Genomic DNA, 26,802 nt, shown 5'->3' with positions numbered 1-26,802 from the left:
CTGTGAGAGCACCCAGAAGAGAAGCTGGAGCAGAGTCAGTTGTCGTTCCGGAGACAGGAACACCATCCCCAGATCTATCCAGAAGAGGGCCCCCAAGAACTTCAGAGACTGGAAGGGCTGGAGAAAGGCATTCTGGTGATTGATGAGAAAACCAAAGAAACTCAGCAAACGACACACCAGATGAACGTCCTTTGTAGCCGGAGAGAAAGAAGGAGAAACAATCAGCCAATTATCAAGGTAAGGATACACCTCAATACCATGGGAATGGAAAATACCCACTAGGGGGGCCCAGAGCTTAATAAAAACTCTTGGCGCTGATGAAAGACTGAAAGGAAGCACCTGTACCTGAAAGTGCCAGGAGCCCACAGCAAACCGCAGAAACTGCTGATCCTATGGATAGAAGGGAACATGTAGGTAAGCTTCCATCAGGTCGACGGAGGCGAGGAAGGACCACTGGTGCACCAGCTGAAGAACTGAATGCACAGTCATCATCTTGAAACAACGATGTGGAATGTGCAGATTCATACCCTTTATGTCCAACACAGGATGGAGGTCTGTGGTATCCTTCTTTGAAACCAGAAAAAGAATCGAATGGTACCTCAGCCCCCTTTCCAGGGGTGGAACCTCGATGACAGCCTGTTTCTCCAAGAGAAGCTTAACACCCTATAGCAAGGCCACCCGCCTCACGGGATCCCCTGGCAAAGGAGTCTTCTCGAAAACCTGAGCCGGTCGAGATGAGAACTCGATCCGGTAACATGACGTCACCTTCTGAACCACGCAGGCATCGAAAAGACCCTGCCAGTCGTGAGAAAAGAAGCGAAGGGATCCCCGACTGGGAAAAGCAGACAGTCATTCTTCGGAGCAAGGAGTGGAGGAGGCAATGGAGAACAGGGACTGGTACTTGTCACTTCCAAGGCCCCCCTGGCCACAACCCCTGCCTCGAAAGGGCTGGTGAACACCTCTAGACTGAGGAAGTGAAAAAGCATGGCGATAACCAAAAACCCGACCCGATAGGAAGGGTGAACAGGAGCCACCAGCTTCCTGTTCTCACCCGACTGCTTGACCATATTTTCCAGCTGAGGGCCAAACACCTTAGCACCACCAAAAGACAACTTCAAAAGGACCTACTTTTGTGAGGACTCTGCCTTCCAAGTACGCATCCCGATATGGTGACGAGCAGCAATGGAAGCCCCACAAGCCGCAGCAGCTGCACACAAATTATCAAAGGAGATGTCCGATAAATAGCGAGCCTGAAGCTCCATCAGGGTCAACAGGGAGGAGGTATCCCCACCCTCACCCCATTGAAGAGTCAGGCCTGGAAATCCTTCAAAAGGAACTGAACCATATAATTTTTATAGGCAGTTACCATAACTGAACAATTGGAGGCTGCTTAAGACCGCTTAACAGCCCCTTCAACCTTCTTAATAGGGTCAGAAGGAAGGGCATCATCAGAGAGAACCATGCCCTGTGAAGAGAGACCAGACATTAAAATATCCACTTTCACAGACTGAGGGAATTCTTCAGAAGACCCCTCCAAGTTGTAACATTTCCCCAAAATGCAAGAAAAGGCAGTCTTGTCAACATCACGCCACTCATATGCAAGAACCTTGTGGTACTGGGAGAAACAAAATCCTCCTGTAACTCATTCACCACAGGAGAAGGAAACTCCAGATTGCCCCTAACATGGGCAAACAAGTCAGAGAGCTTAGCTCCCTGAATAAAAAAAAACAACCCCTCCAGCCCTCATCTTCCTCTGAGTTCTCCAAATCAGCAACAGATTGAAGCCGAAGAACCTTAGCAGGAGGACCATCTGCCTCCTGTGCCTGAAAAGTAGCCTCCACCACCTCATTAATTAAAGCATGGAGGACATCCAAAGTATGGACACTCATGGAACAGCCAGCAGCAGACTCCTTCATGAAATGCACAGAAGACGGACGCATCCTAAAACAGACCCGTTTCTAAGGAAACAAAGTCTTGTGGCCCCCGACCTCTTGCAGGAGGGGCCAGCCAGCAGTAAGTGTCTGGAGCAGCAAAATACAGCGCAGAAGGATGGGGCCCTGTAGGAGGAAGGAAGCCGGAGAAGAAACCGGTACAGGCAGGCTCCGCGATGCCACCCACCACCAAAACCAATGCTCGCTATAGCAGGGCGAATAGTAAAACTTTTAGAGAAGGCAGCGCGGCTGCTAAAGCAACCTGCGACCCTGCCCGAGTATGCAAACAACTGAGGCAACGCGGCTGCTAATGCAAGCCGCTAGACAGCAAAAAGAAAAACCGGTCGCGAAAGCAAGCCACATATCAACAAAATAGCAGAAAGAAAAGACACTAACCTGATTCTAGGTAAACGGCAAAAAAAAGAACAGGATATTGTTCTGTTATATCTCCCCCTTTATGCATGGCCAACAGGGTAGGCAGCGCTATATTGGGGGAAGCATTTCCGTTTGCTATGGTAAAAGGTTTCTGTAGAGCAAACAAGCTGCTCACTGGTAAGGAATAAAACGGGAAGACAGACAAGGAGGTAATGGGTTTTGAGAGATGTAGGAGGAGGAGGGCATTGGGTTCTCCACTGAAATCTCTGCAGAGTTGTAGCTTTTTAGGTCTCGGCTGCGAAGGCTGCGCTTGCGCAGTCTAGCTCCGAGATTTAATGACTTGGAGAAGAGGGGCTTGAACCCGCCCCTCTTCTCCCCTGTTCTCCATTGGCTGGCCTCTTGAATGCTGGCCAGCCATTGGAGAAGAGGTCAGTCATTCCGATTAGGCCCCGTCCTTTTCGGATCGGGGGGCGTGTTTTTTGCAAGAAGTCTCAAGGAGGAGATAACAGCAAAACACGCCCCCGAATCCGAAAACGACGCTGCCTTTCTCCGAGGCATTTCTGTTTTGCCTCGGAGAAAGGCTGTGGTGTTCCTGGCCCTCACCTCGCCCGCTTCCAACCCCTCGTTCGCTTCCGCACTTCCTCCAGAAAATCGAAGTCCTAAACTACAAAACAAGTAAATTATGGGCACCTAAATTACCCGGGAATATTCGCTAAATAATACAACTCAATAATAACACTATACTTAAAAAACACAAACACATAAATAGTACTTGCTACAGAAAAACACACATTCTAAATCCAACATGAACAAGGAAAACACCACACAAACCAACTTACCAACAGAACAGAGGACCCCTCTGCCCATTTTTAAATCAATAGTGCAGATGCGGCATTTGGTCACGTGCCACCTTTGGACAAATCAGCGGCTCTTCAATAATTACAAGCCACGCCTATTGCGGTCACGTAACAATCTCATGGACAGTCCAAGGCCTCCCTGAGATCTAGGCGGGAGCTCGATGGGATGGAGCCAGGTGCACAATCCAAGTACCATTGATTGGCTCCTGAGTGAGAGCGGGACTGTGATTGGCCACGTGGTATTCGGGTGATGGAGTAGCTCTCTTTGTGCCCCGGAGGCTTCTGGGTACCCGAGGGTGGCAGGGAACAGCCCCGGAAGAGGAATTTTTGATGCCTGGAGTAAGTGCCATGTCACTATGGACCATTAACTTGTCCGAAGGTTCATTTAAAGAGGGGTGTATTCGTGCACAGTTTATTGACTTGGGCTGTAGGGAAGTGGCTCTGGGGTGGGGTGAGAATAAAGGAAAGTGTAGAAACGGATTATGGTTCTCACCTGCCCCTAGTTCATCTACCCACGCTCTCTCACTGTGGAGTTTTCTTTAACAATCATATGCATTCTGGGAGTTGTAGTCTTGGATCACCTGCATTGCTCATCACTGAACATGTCGGGTTAACCACGCTTTGTAAAAGGAAAAGTAGGCGTGCATTGATTCATGGGCGGCTGAAACAGACGGAAATGTCAGATTTAGATATATCTGTTATCGGATCAAGATTTTCTTTTGTAACGGGTGCTCCAATCCCCAGACAAGATGTGTTCACTTTCCAAAACAAGTGTCGAGGTTAAAACAATGCACACAGGGCCGGCTTTAGCGCTGACGGCGCCCTGTGCAACAGTGTCTGTTGCCCCCCCCACCCCCCCCCCCCAATGACCACCTCTGCCATGAATTCCCTCACTAGCACCCTTTCACAGTGCCCCCAAAGTCTCCATAACGCTGTCTCTCAGATTCATTTAATTTGATAGCACCACTCATACCAGTGGAAGGTGTCAGAGCACTTTACACCACACACACATTGCACAGAGACAATCATGTGGGTAAATCAGTGTATAGGAAATGTTACATCAGACAGTACTCCAAGGTGTAGTGTAGGAGTGACGTCATCAATACTGGTATAAAGTGGGGTTGAAGGTGCACACCGTGTTAATCTATTGCAACCTGGTATGTTTTGTTAACTGTGATAATGGGTGCTACGGTACTGTATCTGCTGTCAAAACGGATCACTTAAATAATGAAGCAAGAAAGTGTAGCAGGAAAACCTACTAGGTACCATGCACTGTTCACTTGGTTTGTATACTGCAAACCCAACATTAAAGTCAATAAACAAGATTAAGAAATTCAACGTAGTAACATTAGCTGTGGTTTATACATGAGTTCATACAACAAATATAAAGTCAAAATGTTCACAATGTAACACAAAATGAAGTTGCTGTAAATTCCATAGCATTAATCAGTCTTAATGCAATGTGCAAATCCATGAATAAGTACAAGAATGCAAGAAAATAAAGTTGCAAATCTTGATCCATCCGAGTTTTTATAGTGCGGCCCGATGCATTTCGGGACAAACAGGTCCCTTCGTCAGGGGAAAACCTACAACAAATATTATGAGATTACTCAAGGTAGTTGATTTGTGACAGATGGAGAGTATTAGCTCAACAGCTGTTAGTATGATGCTTTCGTGGTCAATCACAAGAAATTGTGGTAAACACTGTTAGTTTGCTCAAATGAGATGCACCAATTGCAGTAGTGAAAACACCCAATGTCCAGTAAAATCTGAGGATGAATAAAGTTATGGTGAAGAACACTAAGAGGTGCGTGCCAAAACAGATGCCAACTGTCAGGTGCTCAAATAGAAAAAACAGAACCCGAGTGAGAGGGAACCGAATGAAAAAATAAATAGGGAACTCACCATTCCACGTGGTGAGTACAATGGTACACGTTCGTGTAAAGTGAGATTCAATAGCGCTGACGAAAGAAATGAAAATGATGTGGCCGAGTTAACAGCAATAACAATATGTGTAACCTAGATATGCTTAAGAAACTAACTGGACGTGAACACTCACCAAAGTTGTTATAGGAATGGTCAAAAAGCTGCTGTTACTTGCGAGCACATTTAGAAAGACGTGTACCTATAACGTCTGCAATTAAAGGACAAGCATTTACAATGCAACGGTCTCGGCATTGTTAAAGTTAGAGCTATTGGCATTGCTCATGACAATGCCGTTTGTTTAAATGTTTTAAAATCAAAAACATAAACAAAAATAATGTCATGAGCAATGCCAATAGCTCTAATTTTACCAATGCCGAGACCATTGCATTGTAAATGCTTGTTTAGATGAGGTAACAGAAGGAACGTATCGAGGATCTAGTTAGGCTTTCTGCACTTGGAAACGAGTGGCCGGAGTAACCAAAGCTAATTAAGGGTGTCTTGCAAGTAGCATTAAGTGATACACAGACAAGGAAATGTCACATCAAGAAAACTGAAAACGTGTCAGCCCAGGTGAAGGCTGCTGCAAATGCGCAATGAGGGGCTCAGTGGATTTACAGGAGTTGCCTACTACGGTCGAGTTGCTCATTTCAAAACACATTAGGCACATAATGGAAACTCACGAGGAGGTGCCCAATGCAAAATGGCAATGAGGTGTTCACTAGAAGCTGGATGGTGTGCTTGACAATGGAGATGAGGTACTTATTATACACAGGGCATAAAGTGCTTGAAGGATATGGGAGAAGGTGCTTACTGTAAATTGGGAATACGGTGGCATCCAAAAGCTGGTTTCAAGGTGACTTCGGTTAAATGCTTTTAAGGCACCTATTGGATACGTGGGTTGGGGTGCTACTGGATAATGGGACAAGGAGAAGCATGTGGGAATGGGAGAAGTCAAGCTTCTAACTGATACGCTTTTCAAACGTCAATGACTTTTCCTGGCAGAAGTTGGATCAGTCAGCAGTAAAACAGGTTAAGTTGTTGGGCACATGTCTCAGGCTCCTTATTTATTGAATTACGTCTAGAAGGACATTTGTTTCCCGTTATGCATTTCTTCCCGGATGCTGCTGCCTGTTCTATGTACCTCTGTTGTTCCAAAGGCCTGCCTTATACACTGCACCAAGGCCAATTTGTTTTTGTTCTTTTCATATGTAAAATAAAAAATAAAGTTCTTAAAAATAAAAAAAAACATGTTACGTACTGATTGTTTGCAGAGTAACTGGTTGTGCAAAACGTTTCTTTCTCCGAGTGGAAATAAAATGTAGTGCTCTCGAGATTTCCCCTCGTCAAAGCACGAGTAGCTCACCCATTCAAGCGTTTGTTTTGCATTCTGGGACTTGTAGTCTTGTTCATCCCATTATATAATCAAGGCTACAAGTCCCAGAGTGCACAGCAAAAAAACCTAATGAAGATTTGCTACACATGCATATATCAGGCAAAGTTGAGAGGTCTGTAAATACCTTAACAATTAATTCTGCAATAACAAGCAAAAGTGTTTCATTTATCATTTCCCAAAGGCTAAGACATGGTGGATGCATGAATACGTATTTTTCAGTGCAGATCCCTCAGTATTTACGTTGGAAAATTCTAAGCTGTAGTACGTTCTTTCATCACAGTGGCTACATTTTCGTTGTTCTATGTTGGCTACAAAATTATAGTGGCTTACAACCAGCCCACGTCTAGCCCATGAGGTCCTTTTGGCTGCTGCTCACATTCCTGGGGCTCAGGCTGGGTTGCTGACTAATACGGGGCACAGCTACGGGACAGCAGGATATGGAAGGGCAGTTCTCCAACAAATATGGAATTTTCATCTAGCATTTAGTGAATTGAATGTCCCCTGGAAGGTCGGACAGCATATCAAAATTTTAGCACATGAGTGAATTGGTCTGACCAGTTTCTTATCGCACCAAGCACGTCATTCTGCATGGCACAGATATACAGGCCACATTCTGCATAGCACACCTACAGAGGTCCAGTTCTGCAAAGCGCCCATACCTCCTCAGGGGCCTCAATGTTGCTGACTTTCAGCAGAAGAAGTTGGTCTGAACTGGTAAATGGTGTATACTATTTATGTCTCTTCTCTTAGCAATTTATTTAACAAAAGGGAATTTGTCTTTGTGGGAAATAATAATTACATATAGTCTGTTACTCTTGGGTTCTTTCCCTTCTAATGTTTAATTTTAGAAAAGAAAATTGACTAAAGATCGTATTTAAATATTTTGATATTTTTTATTTTTTAAAAAGTCTTTTTATTTTGACTAGCGGTGAAACTTGATTTTTAATAAACAAGAATCTTGTGATGGCTATTCCTCTTTTCCCTTCCTTCCCTATCTATCCTTCACTCACGCCCTCTACTGCAATACACCCCTGTCCATCATATATTCAGTATAGAAGTCCTCGGTCTGCAAACTTCACAAGATTTTTTTTTTTTTTTATAACAGTTTTTATTTATTTAATAGCAAGTTGAAACATCCCCATAATCAATACAGCTCCCACATAGAAAAGAGTCAGTGATGAAGCAAAGTCCTTTTTGTGGGTACAGTGTCCCTCCCCGTCCTCTCTCCCCCTATTACAATGCAGTCAGCCAATATTTGATAGGAGTTGGATGTGAACCTGCCACAGCGTTCGAGCCCTTGCCCCTAATGGTCCTCCCCCTTTGTCCTCACCATAGTCAATTTAGTCGGGCTCAATCTCCGGAATGCTTGCCAGGTCCCACAGATCTTCAGGTGTTTGTTGGGACAGCCTGTCGATAAGTTCACCTCCAGCTCCATAAGGGCACAGTGGTACATACCTCTCGTCCAGTCTCAGATGGTCTGGGTCTCCCTGGAAATCAACTTGCTGGCTAGATCACACTTAGCCACTAACATCCAATCCCTAACTGCAATCCCTATACATCCATTCCCTAGTTCGCCTCAGGGACCTCCTTCCTCTTCAGCCAGACCCAGAAGTGCCAGCTTAGGGGTAAGCTGCATTGGTCTGTCTGCTACCTGCATCAGTTCCCATTGAATCTGTTCCCAGTATTGCGCAACATTAGGACATTCCCATGTCATATGTAGGAAGGTCATCATACCTCCTGTACACCAGTGGTATTCTTACTGACCACCCCCCTCATCCACTATGGGGTGTAATAGGCCTTATGCAAATAGTGTTGCTGGATGAGTCAAAAATGTGGCGAGATCGCCGCCTCAATCGCGCACCATAACTTCGGTTTTAGCCGAGTTAGCGAGATATCCTGAGATCAAACCAAACTCCTTCAGTATGTTTTCGAGCCGCGGAATGGTAGAATCGGGGTCGCTAGTATACACAATAACATCGTCGTCGTAAAGTGCTATTTTGCACTGATAATTCTGCGATCTGAATGGAATGATGGTGCTATCCAATCTCATTGCCGGCGCTAGAGGTTCAATATATATATTAAATAGAAGAGGAGATAGGGGGCATCCCTGTCTTGTCCCTCTCTGGATGTCGAAGCAGGAGGTCAGAGAACCATTCTATAGGATCTTCGCCATAGCCCCATTATAACAATTCTTTAAAGTCTGCACGAAAATGGGGACAATACCCATGGCCTCCAAGACCCCCCAAAGATATCTCCAACACACACGATCAAAAGCCTTGGCGGCGTCCAAGGCCACTACCGCCAGGCAGTCCGACCTTGTCTCAGAAGTTGGGTTTGTTCCTGGATTATTCTCCCTACCATGAAGCCTTTCTGATCGGTGTTGATCAGGCTTGGTGCCAATTTTGCCAGTCTCCCTGCCAGAATGCCCATCAAGATCTTATAATCGGCATTCAGCAGGGAGATTGGACGGTAGGAGTCGGCCATCAATGGATCTTTTCCTGGCTTCAATATTAAAACAATCGTGGCTTCCCTCCAGGGACTGGGGATTACTCCTGTAGAGCTATAAACTGAATTGAATAAGGTGAGGAGTATAGGTAGAAGTTTGTTAGATAGTAATTTGTACACTTCATTGGGGAGGGCATCAAGACTGGCTGCTTTTTTGTTTTTTGATTTCTTAATTTGATCCCTAATCTCCTCAATGGATATGGGGGCATCTAGAGCGTCTTTGGAGGAATCAGTGAGGACAGACAAAGACTTATCACTTAACCACGATGATATCAAGTCATGAGAGGGGTCTATGTTCTCCTTATATAGATTCGAGAAGAGAGACAGAAGACATTTCTGCATCTCTTCTGGCTTGCTGGATTTGGTCCCTCCATTATCTATGATAAGTTCATTTATGTAATTTTTGGCCCAGTCTATCCTCCCTTTCCAGGCCAGTAGGGATCCGGCTCTTCCACCGTATTCAAAATTTTCCATATTACGGACTTGCCACTGGGCCTTACATTTCGAGTCCAGGAAGATCCGAAGATCCTGCCCAGCCTCCTCTAATCTCTTCCCAATCAAGGTCAATTCCTCGATATTCTCCAGATTTATAATCCTCCTTTCCATCTCTAATTTAGATATTCTATTCTCCTAGGTTTCTAGTTCACAGGCCTTAGTTCTGTTCTTAAAGCTTACTAGACTATGTAAAGACCCTCTTAAACTGGCTTTGTAGGCGTCCCACACAAGTTCTATAGATGTGGAACCTACACTGATGTTGAATAATTCAAGAGTGAAGTCTCTAATTGACTGCATTATTCCTGGATCTAGCAACATTGTTCTATTCAATGTCCATCTTGATTGCGGGCTGTTATTTATAGAATATGAAAACAGAAGGGGAGCATGGTCGGATAAATGAGAGGGCAATACCGATATACTGAGAATATTTTCTAAGTTCTCTCTATTAATCAAAACATAATCTTTTCTGGAGGAGTGACGATATCTTTTACAGTAAAAGGTGAAACCTTGAACACTCCCCATCTTAGCTCTCCAGGGATCTACCAAGTTTAGATTTAATAACAGATTTTTCTTAACCCTACGAGAACGCTGGTTGCCTTTAACGTGACTCAAATTAGACCTGTCCCTTACGGGATCAAGCCTTATATTAAAATCCCCACCTATTACCAAAGGGGGATTCGTCCTGATCAGTTTATCTTGCAGTCTGGCCAGAGAAGTTGGATCATCTGTGTTGGGGCCGTAGAAAGATGAACAAGTCAATTCTACTCCCTCGAAAAACAACTGTGCGATGATCCATCTGCCTGTTTGGTCTGTCTGAACAGATTTAATCATGCAAGGAACCCCTTTCTTTACCAGGATAGCAACCCCACGATTATTTATTAATTGTTGGGAGTAGCAAAAACATTGTATCCAAGGTATTTTAGAAAAGATTATTTGTGCCTCTGTTTGATTTAAGTGGGTTTCTTGCAACAGACAGACCTGTACTGGTGACAGCTCTAGATATTTAAAAAATAATCTCTGTCTCCGGGGCATCTCAAGCTATTTAAATTCCAAGAAATAAACTGAATATTACGACCCCCTTTCAGTTCTATACTTACTAGGTGAGATGAGGAATGTTTTAATATTTTCTCCCACTTTGAACCCTCAACCAGTGCTCCCCCCCCACCCCCTCTCCGAACGGGAGCCCCCGTGACCCCTACATCTTCCTACTCCCTGAGGAACCCTCCCTTCCAATAGGCTGTGCCTATTCGGGTGCTGCTCCCCCCAGGCTATAATACAATTATGTTACATCTACGGAGTACAGAATAACGGGAAACCGGACTCTCAAGGGGCCTATTCAATCCTCCTTCCTTTACTCGCCCCCCCCTGCTTTCTAAGCTGTATCTTTAAGATAAGAGAATCTGCTTCTTCAGTAGAACGGATCGTGTGCATGTGGTTATCCCACATTACTCGCAGGGTAGCGGGGAACCTCAATTGGGCTTTTGCCCCTAGACTGTTTAGCTCTGCCAACCTCTTCCCCAATTCCCATTGTCCTTCTGCGGTTATATGCCAGATGTCCAATCTAATGGAGAAAGAGAAGGGAGATAGATCGGAAGCTGGAGACAAGATAAGCCCTTCCTTTAGGGCAGCAGACAGTATCTGCTCTTTGACTGAATATGATAAAAAATGTACCAAAACGTTCCAGGGTTTCTGCCTTCCCAGATTTCTTTTAAAAGGGTCTCTGTGATTAAGATCTGTACCTTTCAGTAAAGTAATCAGGAACCCCTTTATATCCTCTCCCTCCAAAGCTTCTGGGACATTTAAAAATGACAAATTATTTTTCCTCGAATGATTCTCCAATCTTTCAAGATCATCTTTCAGGTCCTTATTTTGTGTGGTTAATTTCGCCAGCTGTGAAGAGGTAGACTCAATCACGTTTTTCAGCTTGGGGATCTCCTCTTCGATTGCCTCAGTCCTTGCAGTGACCTCATCTAACCTCTGAGCGAGGGTCTCACATGAGGACCGAATAGCCGCCTGATTCTCCCCTGAGACTAAAAACCTATTCGCCAGGTCTGTTTGATTGGCCTCGGAGATTTTTAATCTACTTGTCATCTCTTCTTTCATGGCCAAGAGGAGGTCTACGAGGGAGTGTGGATTTAAGACTGGAATGCTCTGGGTTTCAGGGGAAGGGAGGGGAAAAGTACTATTGCTCCAATCATTGGGGCTATTAAAAGTCACCAGTTGTTCTGTACCCTGGTCCTTGTCCTGCTCCATACTGACCTTCTGTACTGATTCACGCTCAGCCTCGACCCAACCACTCTCCTCTCCTCGAACCAGGTTTTGGTCCAGATCCTGAACTTGCTCCGTCTGTTCCAACACTAAGAATCTATTAGTGAGACTGATTTCCGGGTGTACCTCTACTTCCTGATTTATTATTTTAACCATTTCAAGAGACTTGGGAGTTTCAGGAGGCTTAGAAATATCACCAGCGTTAGGGAGCGTAAATTTTCCTTGGACTCGGTTATGATCGCTTGATGTACGCTCCAATGTCTTCACTCTTAAGGCTTTGGAGGAACGAGAGGGACCAGGAGGCAGTACTAGGATCTGGGTGGGCGTTGGGGTGAGACTGGGCTTGAGCATGTTTTTGGCTCCTGGTTGGGTTAAGGTAGAGGTCTTCGAGTTTGTTGAAGAGAGAGACATGACCTGATAGTAGGTTTTAAGAGACGGGATGATTTTTGTCTTGGAGAAGGTTACTTTCCTAACACGGGGTCTCGTTTGACCCTTTTGATCTTTAAGTTCAGTTCAAGTAAGGGCGCTGATTTACTTAGGTTCCCCCCCTGTTTACCCGAGGCTCTAACTTCCACCACCGGTGGAGGGGCTTGCAGAGGTAAGACTGAGTGTGTAATTGCTGTGTTTGAGGCGAGGTAGGCTGCCTTTGCTCGCAGTGGGTATTTGCTCAATTTGGGGGGGGGGGGGGGAGACGTTCCCTCCTGGAATGTAGTGCCCCTCTCCATACACTCGGGGTGACCCTCTTCAAAGTTGTCCTCCCCTACTTTAGTCAGTGTTCCTTTTATCTCTTTTGTCCCCCCGAAGGTTTTTAGGATCTGAGTCCCACCATCGGCTGCCTTCGCCCCCTCTGCCCCCCACGCTGTCTTTCCTTCAAGATATACATTTAAATTAAGCAGGGTAGTCTCTTGAGGTTCTCTCAGGGAGGCCTGCCACAGCGGTGCACCTCCTACCTGTACCAATGCCCAACCGGGGACCTCCGAGGCGCAAGCCCTTTCCCTTGCACAGCATAACAGCAAGGGAAAAAGCTCACCGCGTATCCAGGCCCTCGCGGCAATCCCCCACCTCCAGCGCGGCTTTCCTGCAGGAGATCCGCCCTCGTTCCTTCCGCCTGGAGCTCCGAATGCAGGTGTGTCGGCTGTCACCACGTCTCGCGCCGACCGCGGCCCACTTCTCCGCATCTGATCTCCCAGGTCCCCCAGGAATCCGAAGGAACCGAGCGGGGCAGGATCCCCACCGAACAGGCATCCGCACAAGAGAGGTAAAAAATGACTTTTGCGGTTTAGCGGTTTACCAAGGTTTCCCGAGCCGTGATTTCCTAGGACCATTCTCAGAGCCCAGGGGGAGCGACCCGTGGCCGTTACGCTGCGGCCGCCATGTTCCTCCTCCTCGCTGCTCCAATGGGCATTTTTCTTCTATATAAATAAAAACTCTTACAAAAAAAAATAATCTTGTGAAGTTTGCAGACCGAGTACTTCTATACTGAATATATGATGGACAGGGGTGTATTGCAGTAGAGGGTGTGAGTGAAGGATAGATGGGGAAGGAAGGGAAAAGAGGAATTCGGTGACTAAAGGAATAAGAACAATTTGATAAAACAGTGCCATACACAGAATTCCAGGGCTTTGGAGAAATACAGGGTTAGTACCTCATCAACGAGCTTTATCTTGCCACTGGACACATACACACAACTCCCCGACCCACCCCAATACCCCCTAACCTAGACTTCTCATTTAGCTTCTCTTACATTGTGTGTTGTGCCGTACAGCAGCTACAATCTTTTCAGGTTCAACCATCATAAAGCAAATTTAAAAACAACTCTTGTTGATTTCACCTAGGTAAGACTAGACTGATCAGGTGAGTTTTAGACAACTTTCCTTGTGTTGCTGACCCCAGACTGTTAATGTCCTATTATAATAAAAAGGATATCAATGTACAAGATATTTTGTTTTTATGATGTAGAATAACACCCACCAAGGTGCAGACTTCTCCAGTGACCTCCTTCATTATCCGCAGCTATTGTCAGCTTCAGAGCGACGCGTCACTCCTGCAAGAGCATCATTCATCTAAAAAATGACAGTTCCAGAAACTGTCAAAGGAATGCAGATGTCTCTGGGTGTCTGTAATTATGTGAGGCAGTGGGTTTTTGATTATTGCACATTGATAGCGCCCTTGTTGACCTCTATCACATAAGCAAGGGACAGAAATGACAGGATAATATGGACACAAGAGATGAGGTAAACTTTCCAGAAATTGAAAACTGAAATAACAAATACTCCAGTTTAGGGAACTCCTGACTACACTTAAGAGTTTTATTTATTCTGCCATTGCAACAGTCAGGTGATGACAGCTGTACTTGCACAAAAATATCCTTTGGGGCATAAACCCATTGCATATTTTAGTGGACTGCGGAATTCAGTACCACTCTGACTACTCAGAAAGCAACAGGACATGAGGTGTCACTACCATCTTTGCAGGCTGTGACGTGTCATACGGTGATTCTTGCAACATTCTTCACCCATCCACTATTAGACTCTGGTGGAGGATGGGCATGACTGTGCAACCTATGTTCCCAATGAGTCTAGTCAAGCAAGAGGGGATCCTTTACCAGGTAGCATTTTCTATTTTGTTGACGGTTCTTCTACCATTGACCAAGATACAGTAATTAAGACACACAGGTGCAGCAGTAGCCAGAGCACAACAACATGATTCTTCGGAAACACTCCATATAGTAGAGCAGTTTACATTACCAGCGCACTAGTCCGTCCAAGCAGCAGTTAACAGCATTAATAGCGGCTCTTAAACTTGAAGGAGGAGAAGTCATTACAATCTATTCAGATTCAGCTTACGTGACGACAACTGTTCATTCCAGCATCTTAGAGGCACTAATAGTGGCACTTGCATTATCAAAAGCAGTGGCAGTTGGGAAATGTGCAGCACATACAAGGGAAGGTCTTTGTGTCCAGGGGTAATGCACTAGAAGACTGGGCAGCTAAAGATGCGGCTAGGCGTACGCCCGACTGTGCCATCAGGTCCAGAACCTGTCCCTGTTCTGGTGGCTCAGACTCCCTCACTGCCCGAGTCCGAATCCAAACCTACTACTGACCTTGACATGCATCCTTATGCTGAGACAGCACGGTTACATACGAGAATTGCAGGAAGCTGCTCCTCCACAAAAAACAGTTATGGGAAGATAGAGGATGTACCCAGTCAGGGGATGACCTAATGTATAGACAACTATCTACAGGTAAACCAGTGATACCACAGGCTTTGCTTGCAATAGCGCTGGATCAGCTACATTTACCAACCCATACCTCAAGAGACTACTTGTCTACACAAATAAAACAAGACTGGTTGGTTCCCAATTTGCACAACATAATTACCATATATCTTCATAACTGCATCATCTGACAGCAGTTTTCCCCTAATTCCACACTAAAAGTAGTAAATTTCACCATTCTACGACCACAAGGTCTCTCTAAAGCTCTTCATCTGGACTTTGTAGATATGATCGATAAGTGCAGTGACTACAGGCACCTCATAGTTGTGGTGTGCCCATTTTCCAGATGTATTGAACCTGGACCATGAATCCATTGTGATGCCAAATCGGCAGCTACGTTCCTAATTCAAGTTATTCCATGATGGGGAATTCCAGAAGGGATAAGATACGGAGAATTGCAATCATTTTGCTAATACAATATTTGTGCATATTACAATACAGTTAGGGAGGAAAAATAAATTGTCCTACGTGCACCAACCCTAAAGTAATGGTATAATTGAGTAAGTTATGTGCGACATTGCTCAAGAAATGGTTGTACTGTCTACCAATAACGCTCTTTAACCTCAGGAATACACTCCGTTCTGACCATCATTTGACACCACATGAAATAGGGACAGGACGTCTCTAAATACTCAAGTCCTGGACACTAGAAGTAGGATACAAGAAGAAAGTTCTGCTGGGATCCTAAATGATGAGATACATATGCATTGTAATGTTTATTGATATTTTGAGACATTGTTTCTTAATCAAAATAGTATACCTCATTAAACAACATCTTAAAACAAATATAAAACACACATAAAAACAACAATAAATAACATTAAATATCCATAAAACCAATCAAGGGGGTGTAGAATCACAAAGGAGCATTCACGACCTGGCTTTGTGTGGCTTTTAACAATTTGCTTCCAATTATCCAATCTGCATACAAGAATTTAGAGTCGGCCACCACAACGATCTAGGTCGTGTCACTTTTGCATATTCTATATGCCCCTCCTCTCGACAATAAACAGAGGGACCTACACATGGAGGCAATCCACTTGGACCTCGGTTTCGCATAGAGGGGGCAAAAAAACAACACATGTTTGTCACTTTCGCGGGGAGTTTGGCAGCATGGACAACACTCAGATTTCTGGCTCACCACCCTCCATTTTGCCTTAAAGAGTGCTACAAGTAAACACCCATATTTAAATTGTAGGTATAGGACTCGTGCAAGTGTGGGGCATATAAAGTCCAGGAACACCTCACCCTCACACCCAGACTTGTGGCAAAGAAATGCACTTGTCAGACTCCCCAGCAATGCGTTGTGATCTCTAAGACGGCTGGCTTTCTCCAGCACTATCTTCTTTACTGCAACAACATCCCCTCCCCTAAAGGCCTGTGCCTCGCTCCAGAATTTCTCAAGGCTCACATCAGACCAGGCTTTTGTAAGCAATGTACAACTATCTGGGATGAAAACATTTTATGTTACACTTGAGTAGATAGCACTAAGTCCCCAGACTGTCATGAAACTAACTTTTGTTTCCTTATTTTGCAGAGGAAATGGCACTATTAATGTAGGACAAATATTGTCTGTAGGGCCACAGTTTACCACGCCAACATGCAGGAGGGCACCTTCAGCCTTATGGCTTTTTTTATTGGCAGTGTGGATAACTGCTGTATGCCCAGTCACCATCAAACTGGGGGGAATCTGTTCCATTGTGACCTTGCACACCCAGGTTTTGGTAAATCCTGGAATTAATATATCCGCTTTGCATAAGCACCCCATGAGCCATCCAACGACCTTGCTACACCATAGTCAAAGGAAGAGAACTGCAGAGTATTATGGTTCAAGCGCTTGGAATAATGTTCTCCAAGAGTATCATCTGTACAATGATGCTCTAATCTTCTTTAGGAACATCTTATCATTTGTTCAAGCTAAAGCAACTGCCCGTTGGCTCTAGATTACATGGTGGGAATTGCTCAACGTCATTAACACTACCAACAATAGCTTCAATGCCATAAAGGAAGAACTGCGTGCCATAAGAATGATGGTACTGTAGCATCACTATGTACTTGACCTTATGACGGCCATGCAGGAAGGGGTATGCAAGAAAATCAGAACGGCTTGCAGCATGTTTATTCCAGCGAATGATGCGGACAAAGGATCTTTGTCAGAGGCTATAGACACTGCATAATGTGCAAAAGAAAATAGTAGATGAGGGAGGTGCCCCAGATAGTTGGTTTGGTGGCTAGGTTTTATCACTACCATGCTGGATGTCGGAACCGTTGGGGGCCTTGTTGCCAACTATTGTGGTCCTATTGCTAATATATTGTGTTATACAGTTAATCCTAGCATGTTGAAGAAGGACAGGCACAAAGGGGAGAGGGATGTTCTCAATCAGGAAAATGCAAGTAGTGGATTTCCAAGGCAACAGGCATCATCTAGTGCCAAGTAAAGACCAAAGTCTAAATGAAGTAGTTGAAATATTAATTAGAGGGGGAAATGTTGTAGGAAATGTAAAATATAAACACACAGAAAATGTAAAACACAAGAACGTAGTGTAACAACAAACACAAGTAGAAAACACACCGCTTTAAGTGGCTAAAAGCCAGTTTAGGCCCAAGTCTTGTGCTGACAAGAATAGGGTGAAAAGTGCACTGAAGGACACACTGGAATAAGTAACTTGAAAGCGTTTTCAGTTAAAACCCAACTCATGCTTAGTAATCATGAAAATCTTTAAGGTTTTAGCAAACCGGATTACCTGCATGTACTTCGTGCTTCCAAATAAATTGTAACCTGATCAGACAATGGATGCAGGAAATGTAATTAGCCCACAGCGCACAGAGGTCTTAGATGTAAAATGATACAAGAGCACATTTCACTAAAATTACGTTTACCATGAGTGCACATGCATTCACGAGCAGAAGAATGCTTCCTTCTCCAGCAATGTTGATAGCGCAATAAAGAATGTGCAAAGGATTAGGTCAAAGCTCAGGGTTATGGGGTAAAGTCTTTGAGTGCTTTTCTGCCTGCAATGTGCAACCTGAAAGTCAATTATGACTTGCTGTTTGTAATAAACTATTGTTCAAACTGTGTATAGAACTAGCTGCCTGTGAGCAGCAATTCGAGAAAGAGAGCCCTGCAGTCTGTGTGTGAAGAGCGTCTTTCTCCCTGTTGCGACAGTTAGTAAAGAACTGCCTTTGCATTGCCAAGAGAGGACTGTGTCTTATTTCCATTGTGATGGTTTCAAGCCACCCTGCAACACTTTGGGGCAACCTTAATTGCTACTTAGCGCATTTTGATCGCGAAGCATGATTTTTCAGAAACAGAGGTCGCATTCACTTACATTTCCAGCTGCCCAGGTTCTACTACAAAATGCCCATTGAAATTACTATGTTTAAGATTACAACTGGCAAGTGCTTAGAATGTGTCAGAGCACTTAGAAGGAATTGCCATTTAGAAATACCTTGCTTTCCTACCCCATGGTAATGCCGTTGACAGAGGAACCAGGTTTTTCTTTAGCAAAGCAACAGCTTCTGAGGTAATCATTTTTTATATATAAAAGCAATTTGTGTTCCACATTAATTGAGTGACATAAATACCACCCCTAAATATATTTTGTAAAGGTCCAAAATAAAGTGGCTTAGTATTCCTTATCTACCTTTTCAATGAGATAATAAGAAGTTTTCTAAGGTAACCAAGACCAATTGCCTCACATCCAAATGTAGCCGCCATCTTGTAAACGGGTTCTTTTCATTCTCAGGTACCACGGGCACTGGGGAAACAAAAATACTGCTTGCGTTTTAAAGGAAGATAATAATTTATGCTGTTATGGTCTTTCCGCTTGTGGCGCTGTGATTGAGGTAACAGTTTTTGTGCTGCTTCTTTTTTTATTTTCTTCTTGCAATCCTGTTGCTTTGTGATGCTTCTAACCTTCTACCCCTCCCTCCCACCCCCAACCCTCACTTGTACGTGTAGATTCTTCCCTCCCACGCTGGCCACCCCGTTTTCCATAGTGCCACTTCACTCCCACTCTCCACCCTCCCATTGTCTGTTTTAACACTGCCTGCCATGAGAAAAATAAAAAGTCCCATGGCCACGTTATCCAACTTTTTTTTTTATAAAAAGAAAAAAAACGTTGTAGCGTTTTTAAAAAAAAACTATCAGTCACGCTGCTCTACAACGTGGCTATAACACATTAGCAAAACCAATAGCTCTCATATAGGTGAGACCTTTTGGCTTTGGCAATACTTGTTAAAGTTTTATAGTGGCCTCTCCACTCATCACACACATACACACACATTTTTCGTGATTCTTGGATATACTAATAGATTTTACCAAGCTAAAGTTATTAGCCAGTAACCTTTTCTGCATCTTGGTACTGTGTATGTAACAAACTAATTGATCCCCAGTGAGAACATCTGTCAGTTTGCCAAACTCACAAGTGCGAGATAAGCTCCTCAATGTAGGTACAAAATCACCCTCTAAATCTTGTTTGCTTTGGAGAATGGCTTAGTAGTTGTGCCCTTTAAGTAACATGTTTTTTCTAGCTCCAAAATGCATTTCAAGCACCTCAACTAAACTATTATTTCATAATCATCATGTGGTTCTCTGGCACCACTTACTACTGGTACCTCCAGGATACATTCTTAGATGTCTTGTCGGTCCAGCCCCATATTGTATAGCAGCACATTCAGTTTTTTTAAAAGACGAGAATCTTTCTTCATCGAGCACTAACAAATAGGAGTAAAAAATAATATTAAACCGTTTCCAAGGCAACAGTGATTCACCTGCTTCTAAGAGAAACATTGGGGGTTTCAACATTGTTCTTGCTGCGATTCTAACAAAATAAATTAAAGCAATAGAACTTAAACTTAAATAATTTAAAATATTTTTTATAATTTAGTGGTTCTTCTCCTTTCTATATGACGAATCATAAGATGTTGATCCTTTCACCACCTTAACTCTATTTCTCTTTCCTCAAATATACAAAAGAGCGCATTCCAATCTTAGCCTCCAAAAATGTGTCTAATTCCTTATATTTTCCTGCTCTTTCCAAACAGCTCTGCCAGGACTTCCTCAGTTCTTCAATCCTCAAAGTATTCTCAACACAACACGCAATAGTCCACGTCATGATGACTGCCACTCTGTCATTAAGCCTACTGCAAGGAGGATGTGCAGAGACATCTCTCTTCTTGCTCCAGGTATGGACACTCTTCGTTCTAAGGGAGATTTGTACTGCAAGTTTGGCCTCCTGTGGGGTGCAGCACAAGTGCATTCCTACTCCACATGCTTCTGTTACACTGCCCTTTTCAAACAAATTCTGTATGGGTGTTAATCTCGGAGTTGTCTGGCTCTTCAATTTGCCTCTAGTACCTGTTACTGAACAGGACTGACTCTGGAAAAACAGCCCCAGCCTTCAAACAACACATTTCCAAATGAGAAAACGGAATAATACATCCTAATGTGGAATCCCGAAAGCTAAGGCCTAATGCTTCAAAACTAATGCATAACATTGTAAGCCTATCTCTAAGAAAGATAAACTGGCTTACATGTAATTCCATGCTAGCATAAATAATTACTGTTGGTATAAGCCATCTTCAATAGTATCTGTATACTTTCGTTTTCTTTTGAACCCAATATTTTCAATAGATCTGGTATCAATTTCGATTTAATAGGTTTAAAAAAAGTTAAAATATCCGGGTAGAGCCACAGATGTACCAAATGGGCTACCTTTAACTGCAGAACATGTTGCATAATTTGTCTTTCATTGCCTTCTTTTTTGCCTTTTTAATGCCAGATTATTGCATCGCCCACTGCATATTTTGATCTTCCATCAAAGAAGTCTGTGAGGAATCCCGAACAAGGTGAAGTCACGAGGGGAAGAGCCAGTGGCGGCTGGTGGATTGTGAAAGTGGTGAGGCGAAAAACGTTGCACCCTAATGTAATAATCGGGCGAGCGAAGCGAGCGAGCCTGAACAGCAAAAGGAGGGGGAGGATTCCCCCCCCCCCCCCCCGCAAGAAAATTTTGAAAAAAATGGATTCAAATGGTGGCTTTTACACCACATATTTACTGCAAATTGTTGAAAAAAGGGGGATCCAAATATAGCATGTTGAAGCTAAAGAAGATGGTAAACATTGCAAGGCTTGTTTGAAGAGCACTGTTTTTAAGTGTTTCCTAAACCGAATAAAATTACCTATGTGACGTAAGAGAACTGGGAGAGAGTTCCTTAGGACAGGAACTTGTACCGAGAAGCTACAACCTCCTTTACTTTACCAATCTGATTAGGGATGTATTTCTTGACTCTTCTGTCCACAAAGCAAGGAGCCATGCCATTCAGGACCTTAATGCGGATACAGCAGGTCTTAAACTGGATCCTTTGTCTGGCTGGTGGCCAATGCAGGACATAAATAAGGCAGTGACATCTGTGATCAGGGAGTTTACATCTCGGACATACACTTATACACAACAGTCACAAAGTCCTGATTTACATGCGAAAGCTCAGCTTTACAGCTTCTTAAGCTTTACACTAGTTATAGTTTTCTGCGAGAAATTTCGAGGTTGCAAGAAGAAATGTTTGGCAATTCTCAAATCTATAAAAAAATAAAATAATAAATCACTAGACACCATGTAGCACAACAAGACAGAACATAGCACCCAGCAAATCATTTGAACACATACAATATCACAACTCAAGGCACACTACTGCATCGCATCATAGCTCACTGCAACCCATCACAACATCAGAGCTCAAGGCAAATTGTAACATATAAAGACTCATCACACCACCACAGAGCAGCTCGTCACAGTATCAGGATGTACTGTTTCAGGCTCCATTCGGTTTTTATAAGAATCAAAATCGTAGTAAGTACTGTACACCAAAATTCACTCGTAAATCAGCATGTCAAGGTAATGCAAAGTGAAACTCAGAATCAATAGTAACATCAATATATTATTATTCGTTATTATTTAGTGCACAAAAGTATATATTTGGAACGCTTACACACAACTAAAAATGTAGCAAAACAGCTCGTCACACTTAAAAGCCATTCACACAAAGGTTGACTGGTAACCCTTCAGCTGATTATTGCTCTATTTGGGTGTAATCTGGTACTAATATGGTCAAACCTCTGCCCAGTGTTAACATGTGCACAAATGACAACAGTATGAAGTAATACTATCAGACAATGTGCAACATTAAGCCACATAATTAGCCTTTTCTTGGCACATAGTTTAGTCAACCCAGCCGCATTATTTAGCCCTCCCCTGTCGCATAATTCCAGTGCCCTTGAATATAGCCGAGCAAGGTGGGAATACCCTGCTCTATGTCCCAAAAAACCCTTGCTAATTGTGTGCAGTTCTCAGTTGTTACCTCCTAGTCCTTTCTTATGCATTGTAAAGCACTGTTGAAGGAAATCGTACACACGTGGCTGTTCAAACAGAAATCACCAGCTGAGACATCAGCATTTGGCATCGAGGTGTACCTGTATTACGTGAACAAACTGGCTATATCTGTACCCTCTCTTCATCTGTATTATAATTTAGTTGGTTAAACAATACATAGTTTTTAGGTCTCGCCTAGGCAGTGCTTGCATTGTCTCTTCGAGACATGCTGTATTCAAGATATGGGCATTAAGCTCCGCCAATGTTCCGCCCATCTTTACAATTGGCTCCTCTTCCTGTCCTTTATAAATGATGACTTTTGATTTGTCAATAGGCTTAATAGTCCTTCCTTAGTACCTCACTCTCTCCTTTTGTTACCTCCCATAAGTACAGCCCTATCATAGACGTGTCCTTACTCTGCAGCTTTCATTAGCCGTTGGGGTGAACTATTTGCCTACTTAATGTTTTGCAGAAGCAGGCAGGACAAGCTTTGCGAGCGCAGAGCACGGATGGCTGCCTCCTTTACATCCACTCCAGCCCAACACAGCGCTGCCTCTTTAAAGTAGCGCTTTAGTGTGGCGTCCACCCCTCCCCCTCCTGATTTTAAATAATCATGTTTTTGTTTTTTTCAGCGCGCCATGCGCACTTTCAATTTTACAATGGTGCTGCACACACCACTCACGGGACGCTGCCCTTGTTGTATATTGCTAACAGCCAGGAATCCCACAGAACATCAAGCGATCGGCTGTGTTGGAGAGGATACATTTGTACAGAAGTAGGAGACCTAAGAAGGGCCCCCATGATTGTTCCAATAAGACAGACTTTTTTTGAGCTCCAAAAAAAACATGTGGATAGATTTTATTATTAATATTTCGCTTGTAACAGTTATATTAGGCAGAAGTAAAAACAAAACAACACATATCAACAAAAACATGGGCACCGAGAGCCTCAGACCTTTCTTGGGTACCGTAAATGCTCCCTTTTAATGATGCAGCAACCTTTGCTCTTGTCCTAGGGACGACTGTGTTCACACAAAAAAGGATAACTCGATTAAAACATATATTGCCTAAATATCTCTCTGCGTGATAATAACACTGACAAAGAGCCATATCGTTTCAAAATGGCTGCCATGTCCACACAGCCAGGTGGCGTATGCTACTGTTGCCACCAAACTGGGGACGTCTCATGTGCAATAGATTCCGTTAGAAGGCGTTAGTATAGACAATAAAAAAGGAAAAGGACAAGTTGTTTGGGTAGTGCGAGGGTAAAGATGGAAGCGCCAGCAGCGTGGAGGAGATTTAGAGCTGCGTGGTGCTTAAGAAATTCGGGGTTCGCAGTGAGAGGTTTTTCATGCACAGGAAAATAACACCTTCTGACCTATGTAGCTGGCCAGCATTGTAGAGTGATTGTGGGCTATTTTACATAGAAACAACATAACAAATCATCAGGGTGTGTTATAGTCATGTTGAATGCTTTAGTATATTTCAGCAATGAGTGTTTGTGGTGCCTTTGTTTTGCTGTGCTGGCTCTCCTAACACAGGCCCGTGTTTGATCTCTCTCTAATTTTGATTGTGTATTAATGTGTGCTGAATGCTTGATCTGCCTTTCTGTCATACAGCTTTTTCAGTCTGTCAGCTCCACGTGACCTGCACCATTACATGGGTTTATTTTAGTGAAAGTGTTCTGTGAGTGTCTGCACTTCACTGGTCTCTTCTGGCTTACCACCCACCCCCTTCTAAATTGGTTAATTGGGGATATACACCAGGGGCCATATAATGCATTTTCATTGCTTGCGCTGGACGCATCTATCAAAAGGTGCGCCGGGCGCAAACAATGATAATGCACCCTATTACGGTGAATGCGCTGCCCCCAGGGCAGCCGTAAACTTGCATTGTCCTGAGGGCAGCGCATTCATGTGGAAAACATGGAGCGGCTGCTTGCAGCCACTCCGTGTTTTCACAGTGCAGGCGGGGTCCACCTGCACATTTATAAGGGGAAAAAGATCCCCTTGCAGGCGGGGGAAGTCACTGACTGCACTTGCCTGCAAGGGGATGTCTGGGGCTCCATAGGAGCCCCTTTCCCCAATCCAGAGGACTTCTCTCAGGGGGCGCACTCACAGTGTGCCTGAGAGCTTCTTTGCCTCTGTGCTGGGGCCTGTAATATGGCGCCGGCGCAGAGGCAAAGGAATTCCCTCATTTGCATAGGACACACCCCTATGCAAATGAGGGAACGCGCCTGAAGGTAGTGCTGGCACTTTAAGTGCGCCAGTGCGATCGGTGTAGTGAAGGGGACACACAGGCTTCTTCTGTATTACCAAAGTGCCCCGGGGCGCAAAAAGCGGGAGCAAATGCCCATTGCGCCCCCAGGGCACTTACTGTAAAAAGGCCCCTGTAGTCCCAGCACTACGCCTGTATGTACGATGACTAAAGACAGTCAAACAGCATTCACTGGATTTATTGTCAGAACACCTTAGTGTTCAGGAAACAAGTTAACTGAAATACACTGGGTCTTCTTCCTCTTTCTGCCCATCTCTCTTTCAGCTCTTGTTTAGGTTTCGCCTTTACAGTGCTTGTGAAATAAATTGTTTTTAATATATCACATAGCTGAAACCGATGCATTACCAATGCTTGTTATTTAGGATCCCTGATGTCACTGTCTCCGTCCTGCACATGTCTCTCAGCAGCGTTTCTTTCCCCTATGTGCAGGTATCCGCACCCTCATACACCTTTCATTAGGCTCCTATTTGCATGTTTGTTTATCTAACAGTGCACTGGGAGTAGACGTCACTGGGGAGTCAGTGACGTGGGCTGGAGACATCATAGAAACAAGCAATTGCAATGGGTCTTGCATTTGTGAGAGTTTGAGCTATTGGCATTGTAAATGACAATGCCTTTTATTTATGTGTTTTGAAAACCTGCAGGCGGCACGTAAACACGCACTTTGTACTTATCGACCTACTCAAAAGCAACGACTGTAAGTACAAAGTGCATGATTAGGCATCGCTTGCAGTTTTTCAAAACATAAATAAAAGGCATTGTCATTTACATTGCCAGTACTCAAAGTATTGCAAATGCGAGACCTATTACATTGAAAATGCTTGTTTAGTACACTAATGATTTATTTGATTAGTTTCTCGCCTATTGGTTGCCTTTGGAACATTGCTGTTCAATACAAATATTACCATATCTCTATTGGGTTTACAGGTTACTCCTGTTGTATACACTATATACTATATACTGTAGACATTATAGAATGATGATGCCCACCCTTAACTGATGTTCAGAAACTAAACATAAATCTGCTAAAAATGAAAAGCTGGCTTGCTATAGTGTTTGGTTCATGAAAATGATCAATGTTTACAAGAGGTAACAGAGTTTACATTTCAAAAAAAGAAAAATGTGCATTTGATAGCAATACATACAAAGGCAATGCAATGGGTCAAAGTTTTCAGGATTTTCAAAAACAATACTAAAATGGGGTTTGGGCAATCAGGACTACTGCTAACTCTGGCAATTAGGACATTTTAGTAACTTGCCCCATGTCGTTCAGAGACTATACTGCCAGTCACCGCTGGAATTGTGGTTATGATCCATTACATATAAATTCCAAAATCTCACCAGTAATGGTATTCTATGCAACAATGTCCCCGCCATAATAATTCTCATATTGTCACATTTTATTATTCAATGAAGTTTTAAGCAACACTTATGAGCACATGGGGTCACTGATACAACTATATCATCAATAATTGACACAACAGTGACAGTGTTGTATTATCTCATATACTTTTGCTGCAAATGGTTTTTCGGCAGTGGCTGCGTCACCAAAAGGACACACTTTTGTATTTGCACATATCTAATTAATATGAACGGAAAAATATTTTTTCTACTGTAATGACACCAGTTTATTAGCCGCAGTATTGCAGCCTGTACTTTTGATGCATTACTGGCAGACGTTTCTTCATTGAAATTTAACCACTTCTCTATATAAAGCCCAGAGAGGAAAAAAAGTTTATATTGTGTAACTGCAGCTTCTTAGAGTCGAAGCCTAACAGACAGTGCATGTGCTGTCTGTTGCAAGACACGTTGTCAGCTTACAGTGGACGCAGAGCTTGCCCACTGTTTGTCATTGGTTGGCTTTACTGTTACTAATTTGTTTGATCCTTATTGGTTACCTTGTGGAGGCTTAACTACTTCTTTTTTTGTTTGTCCCGGCCCTGAAGCATGGCCAAAGTACTTGTCTTATTCCACTACCCAAATGTCGTTCGAAATAAAGGAATTACATCAAGGCATTAGAAAACAACGGTTAATAATTATGGCAATTATAAAATTATGTGACTTTAGTTTGCTCTGAAAACACAGTATTGAGCCATTTTATCAATATAAGGAAATGAGTCCTGCAGCATATC

At 43.5% G+C, this 26,802-nt stretch overlaps 1 protein-coding gene across 3 annotated transcripts in view; it reads right to left on the bottom strand.

Annotated features, from left to right (window-relative positions):
* GNE (glucosamine (UDP-N-acetyl)-2-epimerase/N-acetylmannosamine kinase) overlaps positions 1-26,802 on the bottom strand; it is a 230,403-nt gene that overhangs the window by 150,375 nt on the left and 53,226 nt on the right. The window contains exon 1 of one of the 3 annotated variants that reach the window (XM_085641105.1): positions 6,348-6,450. The exons of the other annotated variants lie outside the window; for them this stretch is intronic. The gene's annotated coding sequence lies outside the window, so the exon portion shown is untranslated. Of the gene's footprint in view, positions 1-6,347; positions 6,451-26,802 lie in introns of those variants that run through there. 3 annotated transcript variants of the gene reach the window in all.

The sequence above is a fragment of the Triturus cristatus genome, chromosome 2_2 (genome assembly GCF_964204655.1).
Source record: "Triturus cristatus chromosome 2_2, aTriCri1.1, whole genome shotgun sequence".
NCBI classification, from domain to species: Eukaryota; Metazoa; Chordata; class Amphibia; order Caudata; family Salamandridae; genus Triturus; species Triturus cristatus.
This window is presented reverse-complemented; position numbering and strand designations above follow the sequence as displayed.